Source organism: Acomys minous, assembly GCF_964271855.1.
Source record: "Acomys minous genome assembly, chromosome: 8".
Lineage (NCBI taxonomy): Eukaryota > Metazoa > Chordata > Mammalia > Rodentia > Muridae > Acomys > Acomys minous.
In genome coordinates, this window is record NC_140489.1 from 15648002 (window position 1) to 15664736 (window position 16735).

The 16735-nt window shown below is 40.5% G+C and overlaps 1 long non-coding RNA gene and 1 pseudogene across 2 annotated transcripts; both read right to left on the minus strand.

The window, feature by feature from the left end:
• Positions 1-8017: 8017 nt before the first annotated feature.
• Positions 8018-13178, minus strand: LOC311603736. The gene is made up of 3 exons (XR_014781228.1): positions 13030-13178; positions 8765-8857; positions 8018-8446 (listed from the first exon to the last, which is right to left on the minus strand). It is a non-coding gene; the product is annotated as an uncharacterized lncRNA (long non-coding RNA).
• Positions 13179-13700: 522 nt separating this feature from the next.
• Positions 13701-16417, minus strand: LOC311603735 (serine protease inhibitor A3C-like; annotated as a pseudogene). The gene is made up of 3 exons (XR_014783651.1): positions 16113-16417; positions 13996-14269; positions 13701-13803 (listed from the first exon to the last, which is right to left on the minus strand). The product of XR_014783651.1 is annotated as a serine protease inhibitor A3C-like (transcript).
• Positions 16418-16735: the final 318 nt, after the last annotated feature.

The following is a 16735-nucleotide window of genomic DNA, read 5'->3' on the forward strand; positions in this document are numbered from 1 at the left end:
TTACATTATTAATAATTGTCTGGTTTAATAGTAGCATGTGGGTGTTGTCAGGGATAGTCCAGAGGACCATCTCTTCCCATACCCCTGGCATGTTGATCGCACTTGAACATGTGTGTTAGTGGCAAAGATGACCACCCAGCTTTAGCATCTGTGCTCTCTATAGAGGACATCATAGGAAACAGTAGATGCTAGAGGAATGGGAAGTGGAAGAAATATAAAGAGGTGTGCAGACAAGATGAGTAAAGGGTGAAGGTGGAGTGAAAAGGTGGAAGGGAGAGAGGGCAGAATAATAGCGAATGGGAGGGATGGGTTCAATGATGGAGCCGAGAAGATGTGGAGGGGAGAGAAGACTAGAAGAATGTAGGAGGAGACTAGACAGAGCAGGGGAGGGAGGTGTTGTGGTTGAGCCCCATGTCTCCAGGGCAGCGGCATGCCTGCAGAGGAGCCAAGAGCCTCAGCTGCCTTCACCCTCTCTCAGACTGATGGAGCCATTTCTTTGGAAAAACATTCAGCAAGATTTGAGTTCAAAGTGATTTACACAGAAGACAGGTGATACTGTTTGTTTAGAAGGCCTGACTCATAGGCTGGGATCTCCTTGTCTTTTTTTTTTTTTCATTACTAAAATAGGATGGAGCCCTTCATCTTGGACATAGGATTTATGACGAAAGTGGCATCCCACCCCTCAAGGCATATCCTCTCTGATGTGAGCCTGACAGCCATGCCATCTCTCCCAAGAGACTCTAGCCATCCTGTCTCCTGCTGGCTGCTACAGCAGCACCCAGGCTCAATACTTTCTGCCTGTGGGGGATGAGGAGAAGCAGGCTCCTTTCACTGTCCAGGAGCATCTCCCGTGCTCCCACATCTGACATACACATGAAGTACCAGATGAAGACAAGTTTTTTATTCACTCAGAAATGACCCTGTTTCCAACCTAGTACCCCAAAACAACTCTTCACCCATGCCCAAATCAAATCTTCAGAACATAGCCTTTGCCACCCAGTTCTGGGAAGTCTCCTTCTTCTGCCCACAGATATAAGTTATCAGGGAGCATCCCTTGCATAGCCAGTCCTAGCTGACAGTGATTGCAGAGGCTTGATGTTCATGGTTGCTGTCTTCCTGGTGTCTTGCTCTCCCCAGTGCACAATGGTGCCTGTGTATCCCAGGGGAACCACTCCATCATCTTAGGAAATGCTGGTCCAAACAATCTGTGCTCTCTGCCAAGACTTAGAATGGACAAACAGAGTGATGTGTGGTAACGGTGATTTAGAGGCTCTGGCTAGCAGAACCACTCCCTGATGGGAAAACCTCTAGCTGTGTTCTAAATGCCAAGCTCACTGGATGTTCTGGTTGTGGCTTCAGTTCACTGGGGAACAGGGTAGTAGTCTAGTGTCTCAAGCTCTCCAGTGGAGTTGGTGTGACAGATGTTGCTACAGAACCCAAGGCTGTGACCTCTACTCAAGGGAGGGCCTCCTGGAACTGGTCTGATACTTTTGTCTGGAGTAACTGATTTCAGTGCTCATTGTTTCGGAGCATCCTGACTGTTTTTTTTTTTTTTTAAGTTTTCTCTTTCTGTCTTTGTTTTTACTTTTTTTCATCAGTGAACATTGTAGATGTAAATGTGTTGCTAGGTGACTCTTAACTTGAAACTGCTGCTAAGGGTCATTCAGACAAGTTTACCACTAAGTTTTGTTTTACTTGTTACAAAAAACATGGCTAGGAATTAGTCACCAGTAAATAGTTTATATTATGACTTAGAAATAAAATGTTTCAGTATACTCCAGATAGGGACAGAAGAGCTAAGAAAAAAAACTGTCCTGACTCACAAGTGATTGACATCATGGGAGGACACTGACCTTTGATAAAGAGGGCACATGCACTGATACCAAACTAATGACTTATAAATGATTGTTCAAGATTGATCACAGCATCATTACACTGCATCCTGTATTTTGAATTGTATGGCAGAAAGTCTGTAAAATACACTCAGATTCAATCACTCCCCTGGGTTTGTCTCTGTTTGTCATCCACTTGTCTTCCTCCCCCCCACCACCTGATGTGGCGAGAAAACGCCTGACCCCAAAGACCTACACCAGAGTGAGATGGTTCATGGCAGTTGACGCCCAACTTGGGTCTCAAAGTAAAATAAGCTTTCTCTCCTCTTTTTAAAATATTTTTTCAGGCAAAGATAAGGACCTTGCCAAAGAGTACTGCAAACTCCTCAACAAAAGGAAAGGCTGAGCTAAGAGGTGAGCAGGTGAGAATCATGAGACAGTCACAGTCCAAAATCAGGAGTGTGTTCATGCCAGTATAGAGTCATATGTTAAAATACAGAGACATTAAAACCTCAAAAAAGGGTTTAACAAATCTTATGAGTTTTATTACTTAAAGAAACAGTAGATAAGATGCTTCCCCCTCTGAGAGATAAAACATGTTATTAAAACAACTTACATAAAAAATGCCAATACTCTCTGCGAAAAACTAACCAGACCAACTAAAATAATGAGGACTGTACAAAATTACATTAAAACATGTGTAGACGCTCCAGCTGGCATTAGGTCCAGGGTATAGCCTATGCTGTGACTTTATTTAAAACATTTTTCATGCTTTCAAAACTTAAAAAGAAGTGACAAATAAAAAAATTACATACTTCTCTTATAGTCAACAGGGTCACATTAGTCGTGACTGTGGCAAAAAAAAAAAAAAATCAGACATCCTATTAAAACAACAACATCAACAACAACAATCCTCTGCAGTTGTATCCTCAGTTTGAAAAAAAAACAAACATTAAAAACATAAGTGTAAATCAAAGTTTCACAAAGATGGGACTCCCTTACAGATAAACAGACAAAAAACAAAAGACAAACTCTCAGCCCCAAGGTAAAAAGAGGGCATAAAGAGAAAAAGCAAAGTAACTTAAATCCTCTTGATCCTAAATTAAACACCTTAGATCTTCCAAGAACAACACCAGAAAACACAGGGTTAGATATTACAGTAAACAAGAATTATCTACTTTCTTTTTATGAGAGAGTATGATTGGCAAAAGAATTATAATTAAACCTTAAAAAAACTGTACAATTACACACGTGGCTGACGTGTACAAGTCAGCACGTGGCTAAGATTTTGTTACTTCCATATGTTCAACCGCCTAATCCAATTTTAAAACAAGACAAAGACAAAGAGGTGTTTGGGTCTACTAAAGTAGTAGCATAGACTCAAAAAAAAAAAAAAATCAAGCAAAGATCCCTAATAACCATAAAGGTAAAAAAAAAATACGTGCAAAACATATTAAATTATATGCAGATAACATTTCATAGATAAATAAAGAGCCTGGTTTGATTAATCAGTGGCCCCTAACACACACACACACAAAAAAAATACAGACATTAAAACAACTTGTTAAAGAATAATCAGATAAAAGACATATAAAAAATCAAATCGTCTGTAAAATACTCCCGTATTTGTTATTTTTTTTTTAAGTAAAGGTTTTTTTTTTCAAGATTTAAGAGCTGTAAATAAAACTATACATGATATGGAAGCCCTTCAAGCTGGTTGCCCTCCTCCTGTAACTATTCCCAATGGTCATTATATTATTGTTGTAGAGCTAAAATATTGCTTATTCACTATTAAATCACATCCTAAAGAGTCTCATAAATTTACATTTAAGATACCTTCAGTTAACTTTCAGAGTTCTTATCAAAGATATCAATAAAAAGTTCTGCCTCAAAAAATTTGTCAAAAATTTGTGAACCAAACATTAAAATTGTTAAAAGTAAATATAAAAAGACTTTTATTTTACATTATGTAAATGATATTCTTATAACAAAAAAGACAAAAAAATTAACTAATTCCATTCTTAAAGATATGATTAAGTCTTTAATCAATGTAGATTGGTTATTACCCCTGACAAAATACAACATATTAGGCCAATCAGTTACTTAAGAAAACTATCTATGACAACTGTATTATCTCACAAAAGTTACAACTTATGATTGATAAGTTAAAAATGCTTAACGATTTTCAAAAATTATTTAAAAATATAGTTAGATTATACCCTGTACAAAAATCACTACTAAACAATTACATCATTTGTTTAAAACTCTAAAAGGAGATCCAGATCCAAGATCTCCCAGACAGTTAACTCAAAATGCCTCAACAACTAAAATTAATAAAACAAAAGATACAGGATGCCAAAGTAAAACTAATTAATTTTACTAAGCCTTGGTCTCTCATTATATTAAAAACTAGCTGTACGCCTACTGTCTGCCTCTGGTAGGATGAGATTTTAAAGTAGATTTATTTGACTTATACACAAATAAAAATGATTTCTTCCTATACATATATGTGTAGCTAATTAATTATGAAAAAGATTAAAATCTTGAGAGTTATTTTAAAAATACAAAAAATAATTATTCCTAAAAAAAACAGTTAGATACTCTTTTACAAACATAACAGTTAAAAAAAACTGCTCTATCATATTTTATGGGTCAAATAAAATTTCATGTCCCTCAAAATCCTATATTAAAATTTGTAAAAAAAGACAAACATTATTTTTCCTTCAAAAATAACAAAAGATCCTATAACAACAGCCCTTTTGGTTTTTACTGATAGACACTCAAATAAAACTTCAACAATAGATGTTAAAGATAGACAACTCGCCCCACTTATAAAAAGGTCTGACTCCCATACAAAAACACTGGGCACCTCCCCAATCTACTACTATCTTTTAACTGACACCTGGAAAGGGCTGGATATTTTAATCACCTCAAAAAAAGATATACTTGTGTGTTTCCACAAAATATAAAATCACCCATCTAGATCCCAAACTAGCTTGTCTGACTTTTCAATCAAAAGACCTTTGTCAAAAAATAAATCTCAAACAAACAAACAAACAAACAAAAACTTCAGACAACAATATTATATATAAAAAATAAAATCCTTCCATATACATTGTTCTAAATATATTCTTACTAAGTGTATAAATCCTTCTTTTGACATATTCCATTCTGTCACCATACTTTTTTAAAAAACCAAAGTATGTTGTGCTGCCAGTGGATCTTGCAAAAGATCCATGGTTTAGTAATGAAGCTCTACAAATTTTAAAAAGAGTCAATAAACTCATGAGGCCTAAAAGATTTGTTACAGTTCTTGTCTTAAAAAATTCGTTCCTTGATAGCTATTCTTACAACTTTTACAATGTCAACTGTTACATTAACTTCAAAAATACAAACTACTCATTCTGTCAATAACTTAAACAAAAATGTTTCCCAGGCCCTCACTAAACAACAAATTATAAATAAAAAGTTAAAAACAAAGATTAATACTCTAAAAGATATGGTATTGACACTCAAAATAAAAGTAAAAAATATCAAAGTTCGGTTATCTACCCGATGCCATACAAGGTTTAAATATTAAATCATTACAAACAGGACTTGCCAACTTAAATCTGGACAATTGACTATATCGGTTAATTTAACTGCTGTGGTGTTTTTACTTTTGTTTTGTCCATCTTACTGTATTCTTAAACTTATTTTCATGTCTATTTCCACAGCCAAACAAAAAATTTACAAACTACAATTAAAATAAACAACCCCTCCTTTGGAGTCTGTGCGACAAATGCTCCTATAGAACCCAAGGCTGTGACCCCTTCTCAAGGGAGATCTTCCTGGAAACAGGGCTGATGCTTCTGCCAGGAGTAACTGATTACAGCACTCCTTCTTTTGGGACATCTTGACTGCTTTTCTGAGTGTTTGCTTTTCTGCCTTTCTTTTTACTTTTCTTATCAAAGAACTTTTTAGATGTAACTGTGTTGCTAGGTGACCCTTAACTTGAAACTGCAGCCAAGGGTCATTCAGACAAGTTTATCAATAAGTTTCATTTTACTTGTTAATAAAAACATGGCTAGGAATTAGTCACCAGTGAATAGTTTATATTATGACTTACAAATAAAATGTTTCAGTAAACTCCAGATAGTTAGGGAAGAGCTAAGAAAAAAACCGGTCCTGATCACAAATGTTTGACATAATGAGAGAACATTGACCTTTGATAAAGAGGACACATGCACTGATACCAATCGAATGGCTTATAAGTCATTGTTCAAGACTGATGACAGTCTAGTCAAAAGACAGGGCACAGGTAGGGATTCAGGTGAGATTTGTTCTGGACTGTCTATGTCACTTCAATAAATATTACAACTCTCCGTCCATGTTCCTCGAGTACTTTATGGAAACTCCAGGAATAATCACGTGCCTCAATGCTGACAGGTCTTGGTCTGCAAGTATATAACTGACCTGTCTGGCAGGGGTGGGCATGTTCTAAACAGAGGCTTGCTCTCCATTCCTTGGCTTCACACCACCACAGGGGAAGCTGCCTGTGTCTGTCAGTAGAGGGAATCTGAATGGAGTCTGTGTGTGCAGAGACTGACTGGCTGATGGAATGTCCGTGCTGTAGAGAGACTGGAGCACAGCTGGTCCACCCAGAAGCTAGTTCCCTCATGAGGGACTAAGTCCTGTCTCTATTGAACACCTGTGTGTTGCCTCCCTCTGTCAGGACTAACATTGTGACAATAGCATCTATGAAGTCAACAGGCAACTAGCTTCAATCCAAACCCTAAGGTCGCCAGCAGATGGCATCTTGAGCCTGTGGAGAAGCTTCTCCCTCCTGAATGTACCTGCCTCCTCAATTTGAGATACTCTTCTTTTTGCAACGCTATAATAGTTTTGTGAAACTTCTTTCTCTTTGGACATTATATTTGGCACAGGGTGAGTGTTCAGAGCGAGGCCCACAACAGTCTCTTACTTGCTCTCAGCACTCTCTGGAGTCGGTTTCTCCTCCTGCCCTCCTTTCTGCTCCAGGATGCCATGAAGACTTCGTCTAGTGACTGACACATCCTGAGCCTCTAGGAAGCACAGACTGCTGTCCTCTCCTGCTGTTCCTATCTGCACTGCACGTGTGGACTCCTGCTGGCTGCTCATTCCTGAGACAGACATGACTGAGATCCTGCTCTTGTCATCAGGGAGACCCATGACTACTGAAAACATGTTATAATGGCTTATCCATGCTGGTTCTGGTGTCTTTAACACTATTGTGTGTGGTTAAATATCAACTTTATGACCGAAAATGACCATTGTATAGGACTCGGACTCAGATGCAGAAGAGCAGGCGTGTACTTTGATGTAGAGGATAAGCCTTAGGAATTGCATCCCTGGTCCTTCCCCAGCTGGCTTGGGGCCAGGGATAGAGGGAAAGTGATCTGGCAGACTAAGCGTAGAGAGCGGTCTGTGAGCCAGGTGTTCTTCTCCAGCTGTCTTGCTGACTTTCCTGCACCCTGTTATTCCTGTTTTTCCTGCCAGCAGCCCCCCACATAGTCAGCCTGAATTCCAGAAGGCTCAGTTCTTTCACCTGGGGACATGCAGATTTGCTATGAGAGTTCTATATTAAATTTTTTATTCACCTTCTGCTTTCTGCATCCTGAGGAGCTCGTGTTGAAGGCCTAGGGAAAGACCAAATGCCCTTTGAAAAAATCAGGCTAATACAAAACTGAAAGGAGCATTACCACCCTTACCCACCAGAAGATTAATCTATTTTTAACATATCACACCCACACACCCACACACCCACCCACACCCACACATGCACACTCTAATACACATATATACATTCACACATATTATATATATAACTATAAATATCACATCTATATGATATGTATACGTGTATAAATGTTGCCCGTCTCTCTCTCTCTGTATACATACATATACCTATGTATGTGTGTATATATATATATATACATATATACAGCAATATATATATACATATATATACACATGTGTGTGACTCTCTGTGTGTGTGTGTGTGTGTGTGTGTGTGTGTGTGTGTGTGTGTGTGTATCCTCTATCTCTTCATCCCTCTAAAATATATTGAAGAAATTTCTACATATCCTTGTTTTCAAAGAACTTGTCCAATCTGGGCAGTGATGGTGGATATCTTTAATAACCACAATTTGGTTGTATTTGGCACTTTTAGGATTAAGATTTTTGTTTGTTTGCTTTGTTTTCGGGGGTAATTTTTGTTCAAAGTTCTATAGAAAGTTCACGTTAGTCTCGTATGATCTCAGTTCTTTTAATGTCCTGAGCAGTCTGTCTTCTTAAGCTGATCTATGGCTGGTGTTTTGTCAGCCTAGGCTGAACATTACAGTCAGCATAAGGGTTTCCACTGTTTATGCAGAACTGGGCAGTGGAAGAAACACGGAACAGTTCTTTTTTTTTTTCCAATGTGTGTTGTTACACAATACAGTTGGATTTGTTTTTCTCCATGTCATCTTCTTGGAAATGATTTGACCAATTTACTCTTTTTCTTGTCGTATTTTCCTTTGACAATCCACCCTTTTCTTCAGATGTTTCATTTGTCCAGTGGTCTCCAGGTTCCTTAGTTAGAAGCTTTTATTCTCCTGGAAAGATAAAAACAAAACCCTGGCCCAACACTAACTTTGAGTGGTTCATTTTTGGTGGCTTATAACTTTCCTAGGGCATAGATGATTTTTGGCCAAAGAAAAACATTATTTCTCTATTGAAAAAATTTAAAAGTACTTTTGGCAATTTGAAATTAAAATGTCAAGTGGCTTTTAAAATTAAATCTCTGCAGCTGTAGTTTGCATGCGGATTCCATTCTAGAGTTTGGGGAGTGCGTTTTGCACCTCCGGGATGTTTGTCCCAGGGGGGGGGGATGGGCCCCCTGTTTGGACTGCAGCCTTTGGGGCCCCACTCACCTACAGTTCTCAAAGTCCAGCAATCTGTTTCTCTATTTATATCCCTGGTCTTCTCGGAGTAGATCAGATACGCGGCTTATTGGTCGGCGCCATCTTGGAAGAATGGGAGGAAACAGGGGAAGGGCTAACAATCAAGACGTAATATGAATAAATTAATTAAAAAATGGTAAAAAAAATTTAAAAAAGAAAATTAAGGACAGATAGGAACATATCTCAGTGTAATTGTGAAGGTCTGAGGAGGAGAAATGCCAAATTTTGTGAATAACTGAACTCTGAATGTCAGTAATGCATTCAGAGTGGTGAGTGTGTTGGGTTCACTATGACTTTTAGTGAAATACATATAATATTCCATGATTTTTCAAATGACAATTTACATCTAAGATGTAATAAGACATTGGAAGAACTATCTTGATGGCTTATATTTTCACCTTTAACAAAGTGCTTATAATTCAGCGAGGTTCCAGAAGTTATTATCAATCTTGATTATGTTTTAGCAATAATTGAGTTATTGCCAATTAAGAATTTTCTTTCATAATTGTAAACCATAAAACAGAAAAGGAACAGAATGCATTCTTGCTTAGCCCTTCCTTTACTGAATTCCATTTTACACAGCCCAAATTAAATTATTGCTAAAGCAAGCAAATACCACTCCTGGCACCTTCTACTTCATCTTTACTTACTGAAATAAAACATGTTAAGAAAAGATTTTCCTCAACATAAAAATACTCAATAAAATTGTAATGAAATAATGCACATAAAAAATTAAATCTCTGTAATTCCTACATGCCTGCCTGTCTCCCAAGTGTTGGGATCAAAGGCATGTGCCTTCCAAGTCTTAAAGGTGTGAGCCAAAACCTGGATCTAAGTTTTTCCCCTCCTGGAACTTGCTCTCAAATATCTGCATGCTTCTGTCTCCTGAGTGTTGGGATTAAAGGCGTATGTCACTCAAGTCCTAGGATTAAAGGTGTGAACCACCACTACCCTGTTATTTGTAACACTACAATTTAGAAAGCAACTACCTTATAGGGCTCTGTGTGTCTCTGCTAGGATTAGAGGCATGGACTATCACTGCCTTGCTCAAATGTTTTTATCTTAGTTCCAATTACTCCACCTCTTTGTGATTCAGAAAGCAGGTTTGATTTGTATTAACCCTTTAAAGTTACTTACGACATTTCAAATCTCTTAACTGTGCTTGTATTACCAAACAATAAAACTATTCCTTTTATTTAAGAAGACAAGTGTGCATTGAATGACTACACTGCCTGATGAACTATCACCTCTCTTCATTTAGGAGATCTCTCTGTTCGAATCTAATCTTTATCAATGTTGATGGTATCCATAGCTTTTCTTCTCCTGTGGAAACAAAGGCAAATCCCCTTCCCCAATGTAACACACATCCTGGTTTCCATTCTGAGGTCAACACATGTTTGAAATACATAAGCTGACTTAATCAATCTTTTTTTTCTATTTCCCAATGTCTCCCTGCAGCTACTGTTCCTTTTTCATTATCATTTATAAAATGTAATATTAGTAAGGCACTGCGTATTCTATCTTTGAGGGTCTTTACTACCCCTTTCTGTTTATTAAGCTTATCTTTTAAAGTTGGAATATATCTTTCTATAACTGCTTGTCTTGTAAGATTGTGTGGTATGATTGTAATATTGTATTATTATAATATTGTATATTGTAATGTTCTTTTTTGCTAGAGACATATGCTGAAACATTGTCAGTCTTAATTTGTAGAGGTATCCCCATAATAGCCATAATTTATAATAACTGTGCAATTATACTGCCCAGGAGGAAAAGACTAAAAAGCCCAGGGCCAAAAGCTTGTTAACTAGAATGCCTAAAATCCAAAGGACAAGGATCTGAGGAGCTCAAAAACTCAAGAGCTTAAGAGGTAAAGAGCTAAAAGCCAAAGTCCTCCTCCTACTCAGGCTATCTTAAATACATCTCAATTTAAAGTCCTTCCTACTCTTTAATCCTTGTCTGCTGTTTTCTTGCTCCACTTCTTAATCTAGGCACATCTTTCTTAAACTCTGTGTACAGAAAGCTCTTGGATTAAAAGTATATTCTAGAGCTAGCCAAACCACATTTTATTCACCCATTTACAATGAAGAGAAAGCTCCTGGATCAAAGGTGTGTGTGTTAGGGCTCAACCATGCTGAAGAAAAGACAGTATTTTACACTTCGCAATCCCAGGGATCACAATGGGATAAAAAAAAATCCTGCAACAGCACCTCACTCCTTTGTCCAGTATAATAACAGTGTCTGGCTAGAGCAAACTGTGCTCATCTATCCACCAGTTGATGGACACTTGACTTGCAAGACCTTAACTGACTATGAAGAGTCATGGTGGACACTGACTGCAGCTCCTGTCAAGTCCTTTGTTTCTGTTCCTCTGAGTACAAACCTCCAGTGGACTTGTGTATCACCTTTTCCATAGACACTGTGCCATTCTCCATTTCTCCTCCTGCATAAGAAGTCTTTCAATTCCAACCCTCCTAAGCTGTGCCAAGTATACATCTCCTGGAGCAACAAGAGCTCTTCATATGCTTGAGTTTTTAGAAGTGGGTGAAGGGAATCTCGGGAAATATGGTGGATGTGGCGCCCTGGACCTCAGTGGTTATTATAATTATCATCACTACTACTACCTATCCCATAATGTCACATAGTAGATGTTCTCTGATTATTGTATGTGGGAATGAGCGGTTGACACTTACCACTGGCAAGTAATTTGGCCAAAGTCAAAAGGTGATTATGTGTCCAACTAGGATTAGATCTGGGCTCCATATGGCAGAAGCAAGGAAGGACTAAACACATGGTGTTTTGAGGCACCGATAGCACTCTATTGCATAGCCACTACCCATTGTTAAATCTGTATAAAATGGACATTCAGCACATGGAAAGCCATGCAGAAAGTTCCCAGGCATTTAATCTCAGTTCACTGCAGTGTTTCCCGGCACCTACATTCTCCCTCTATAGCCTCTTACCTCTATTATTGTAAACTAGGTCTCTCCCTTTACTGGGTATATCAACAAGGAAACATTTGATGGACAAGAGGTGGAAGAATGTTCAACACCCAAGAAATAAGGAGAAGTAAGCCCTGATATCTGAGTTCTAGACTCCCAGAAGTGATGGTCTCAGACTTGACTACAAGTTCCAGACCCAGTCATAGACAGCAGGAACAGCAGGAATGTATGCAGGCTCTTTAGAGACCTAAGCTAGAAACCACAAGAGATGTAGGGACATATCTGGAGTGCATGTGATATCCAGCTCAGGCCATTGACTGACAGTTAGTCACGTTGAATTTGTTGGGAAACTTGGCTTCTTTCAATGATGAGCCAGCCCCTTCTCTCACTCCATGGTCCTCATGGGTTGGTAAATCAGTGCTAACTGGAGAAGGTGTGTGAAAATCTCTGCTGACCACAGGTCCTCATGTTTGCTCTTAGGAGCCTTGAGACTCAAGTATGCCTCAATCTCTACTTGCTGGCCTCAGTCTCTTCCTTTGTTTCCTCATTTATGAAAGGGACTGATCATAGTCTGTAGGTCAGAGGGCAAAACATAAGTCACAGGGAGTAATTGACAATCCCTCCTGCCCTGTTGTCATGGGATGCACGTATGCCAACAGGAGCTGAGCAAACATAGTCTGGCCACTTTCTGTGCAGGTTTACATTTAATGATCCCTTGTTCCTACCTCTGCATTTTGGGTGATGAAATCAGAGGTGTCCATCTGGCATATGATGTAGGTCAGCGGGAAACAAACATCAGGCACTCCCAGGCTGTGTACCTGGGAATGTAGTATGATGCTTTTAAGGCATCTTCTCTCCTATTCTTAGGCTTTTCATCAGAAATGCCATAGATCCCTTCATATTCCCTTTAGTGCTACTATTCTATGTGCTGGTCAAGATGTGCTGGCCCAGCTCTGTAGTGGAGAAGCTGAGGCTGGACAAGCTTTGTCCCTGCAGTGGATTGTGGGTGTCCCTGCAGTGCAGCAGAGGCTGGTACCCATGGTGGTCCAGACCCCATCACAGACACTTCCCCACCATGGCCTTCCGGGTGAGGTTCACTCCAGGTCAGAGAGGAGGGGCTGGCTGCATGCTGTCAGCAGGAGGATCTGGGCTATAATCTATCTCACCCAGGCATGAGGAATCTCAGAAAGACAGGAATTTCCCACCACATTTACCTTTCCTTATGTAGCCACATGGCTTCCATAATTCACACTCAGGTACCCAAGATTAACCAACCAGTGCTCTTTGGCTTACCTGAGAGAGGCTCAGGTTCTTGGCTCCTGTGATCCCAGACAGATCAGCCTTTGGGGAGAAGACTTCCCTGATGCCCAGGTCAGGAAGGATGTCTTCCAGTTTGCACTCTTTCGAGATGTAGAACTTGGGCAGGTAGAGCTCATCGAATCTCCTGAGAGTAAAAAAGAGAAATGAATCACTGCAATCTTCCCAACTTATGTCGGAGGGGCATGCTTTAACAGACAGCCATCTCACAGGACAGAAGCTCTCATTCCATTTGTATTCAAAACAAAGGGCTTTGCTCTTCCTAATGCACTAATTATCATTCTCCTGTCATGTCCACCCTCAGACATCAACTAATGTCCCCTCTATTTGAAATTGCACAGTGGATAATACTCCAGCTTTCCTCATCTGGACACTCCCCTTTGTAACCTCACCTCTTCCCATCTCCTCACTTTTTATAATGAGTCTTGTATTACCCTCCCCCTACCTCTCTCTTCTTCAATGTACAAGGAAGCCCATGAGGATAAGAAGGTTTCTGTTTTGATCTCGGATACACTTTGAGGGTCTATGTCAGAGCTTCCCACATAGTAGGTCCTCAAGTCACCATTCCATGAATGGTAAGCGACTACCTGATAAATGGCTGAGATGGCCACACAGCAGAGCTGACTCTCAACATTGATAGCTCACCACACTTCCCTCTGCCTTCCAAAGACGCATTCAAGATTTCTTGTAATTTATAGCCTTTTAGGGACAGGGGCAACCTTAGCTCCTGTTTTGAGCGGATCTCATTTTCTGAAAAACAAACAGAACAGTAAATTCAAGCACCAAAACATCCAAGACAGCAGAGGGAGATTGGATCCAATTCTTCCTGTCCCCTGCTGACTCCATTGGATACTTGTGAGATTCTGAACTACTAAAACAGTGGACCTCAGGTCCACAGCAGGACAGGAATCCAGGCCAGCTGTGGGTCCTGGAGACACACACCTGGGCTTCAGAGATCCTGTCCATTTCCTTAGGGTCTCTAGATTTAAGCTGGCTTCCACCTGCTGCATCTTGCCCTGGTCAGGGAGGATGAACACAGCCTTGGTATTGCCTCTGAAGTTCAGCTCCACCACAGAGCAGGACAGCTCCTCATTCTGGAAGTAGGGTGTGGTCAGGTCCTCAATTTTCATCATGGGCACAACCACAGATCTCTTCTTATCCAACTGGAATTCAGATATGATAGTGTCACGAGGGTCAAAGGCTCTCTTCCATTTGCCTGAAAATGAAGCAAATTATCAGGTTATAACAGCACTAGAAGGACTCAACCCCACCCCTTTTATGCTCAGCTTCTGAGTTGTCACAGTAATCAACCCAATTTAGTCACCAAGAGTGTCCCTTAGGGTAGCATATGCTGAATTGGAACTAAACCTTGGTAGTTTGTCAACCTGTTAGAGATGAAAAATGTCTCCTGGCTTGGTTTGAAAACAGAAATCTAAAAACTGCAGCCTGGCTACTTGAGCTCCTGATAGAGTCAGGGATCTGGGGGTTTTGTATGTCAGAAAGAGAAAAAGTGGAGCCTGGTGAGGGTTGGGGACCCCTTAATTCTTGGGAAACCATCTTTAGAAGACAAAGCCTTGTGAAACAGGTTTTAGAGGAAACAGGAAAAAAAAAAACCCTGAGTTCTCCCTTCCATGAACAGTTATAATGCCATAGATTGTTGGCTAAGATGTGGGAAATGAGTCCTCACCTGTCTCATGGACTGGCCATCTTCATCCCAGATTCTTTGTTTATGTCCCCACTACCAGCGCACATTAAGGCACATAGCTGTGAACCAATGTCTTAGGCTTCGGATCCAGTAACTTAAAATTCCATCCTAACTCACAGCCAGGCTGCTTTGGGCCTTGGGTCCTGGAGTGATTTAGGCCAGTCACGCCCTGTCTATTCCTTCTGGCCATCAGTCCTCTTCCACCATCCCCAGCCCTCAGCAGCACCGGGGATATCAGGTACTCTTTCTGTGTCCTACTGTCCTCATTTTCTGTCTATGGACACCTGCAATTTTTGCCTACAGCATCAGAACCTGCCCTCCCTCTGCTCTGAGATATCTTTTATACAGCTCCAGAGTCATCCCAAGACTTGTTACATCATGAATTCTGTTAGGAATTAATTTCTGGGATATTCCTTGCTCCCTGGTCTCTATCAGGCAGGGTGTTGTGGGCAGAGGATTTATGGATTTTCCCCCAAGCACCCTTACCCGTAACGTCTCAAGCTTGTCTCCACCCAACCTTCACCAAAGACTCATCAGATTCCCGGAATCAGGAATGGGTCTTGGGAATGCTGAACTTTCAGGCTGCGGGTCTCAGAATTTTACAAAAGCAAAATTCTACAAAGCAGCCAGACACTAAACACAGAGCACTGCCTGGCTGACACTTCTCTCTCACTAATGACTTTTCCTCAGTCCCTGATTTTCCTTGCACATTACACAAAGGGCTCAGCGCAGAATCCGGCATAGGAACTGGCATCAGGGCTCTTCACTTGCTCTGGGCCATGCTGTGTTTCCCCTTAAGATTAGTGTCCCAAGGCTCCTTAAGGACAAGCAGTGCCCAGTCCACTTGAACCATCCTTGTGACAGAAGCTCTCTACCAGTAGTGGATACTTCCTACAGGGATGTATTAGAAATGTCTGCAGTCTGTCTACTGCCATACCACCCTGAATGTGCCTGATCTCCTCTGATCTATGGAGCTAAGCTGGGTTGGGCCTGGTTAGTAATTGGATGGGAGAAATGCTGGAGGGACCCAGTCACTGCAGGGAGTTGCCATGGCTTCTGCCCAACAGAAAGGACTGGACATGTGAGGTATGACATTTAGCTAGCTGGTAATTTTGAGTAACAGCCCATATCAGCCATCTTAGACCGAGAGCACTGGTTTTCTTTTGAGTATGAACCAAGAACCACACTATTTTCTAGAAACAACCCAGAGGAGAAGTAAGACTTGTGAGTAATAAGAGGTTGGGCATCCATGTCTCCAAGACTGTGATCACCTGCTTTCTAGAAGTCAGCCTGTCAACACAGGTACCCAACCAACATCCTTTCTCTCCACTCCCCAACCAGTGCCCTTTCTCACCTTTAAAGTAGATGTAATTCACCAGCACCATGGATATCCTGTCATCCAGATCTGAGATCATTTCATTGATTTCTCCCCTGGGTCTGTTTCCTCACATAGTCATTGATGAGCTTTTTGGCCTCTTGAGGCTGCTGGAAGTCGGCCATGAAGGCTTCAGCCTGGTACAGAGCCCTTGCCTTCTCCTTGAACTCTACCATGATCTGCAGATGCTTTTCAATAAACATGGCACTGCCTGTGCTGATCTGCACCTGGTCCCCTGGCTGGCTGAGCATGTGTAGGAGGTGCCCCATGCCCTGATTGATGTCTACTTCTGCTGGCAGTCTATATAAAGGACATGGGAGAGAAAGGCTCCCTGTCTTTGATTCCTGCTCTTGCTGACAAGTCCCTATCTTTACTGGAAATAGATCATAATTCACACATCCAGCCTCATGAGTTACACAACTACTAAAGTCTTGGACCTGCTGTTAGTAGGTATCCATGCTTGAACTACCTGGACCATAGCTTGTAAGCCATTCTAGTAAGTTCCCTTTCTCTATGTAGATCGACTCTATAACTTTCATACCTCTACAGAACCCTAACAAATGAAGCTTAATAGCCTATTGATTTAATAAATTAAGTGATGA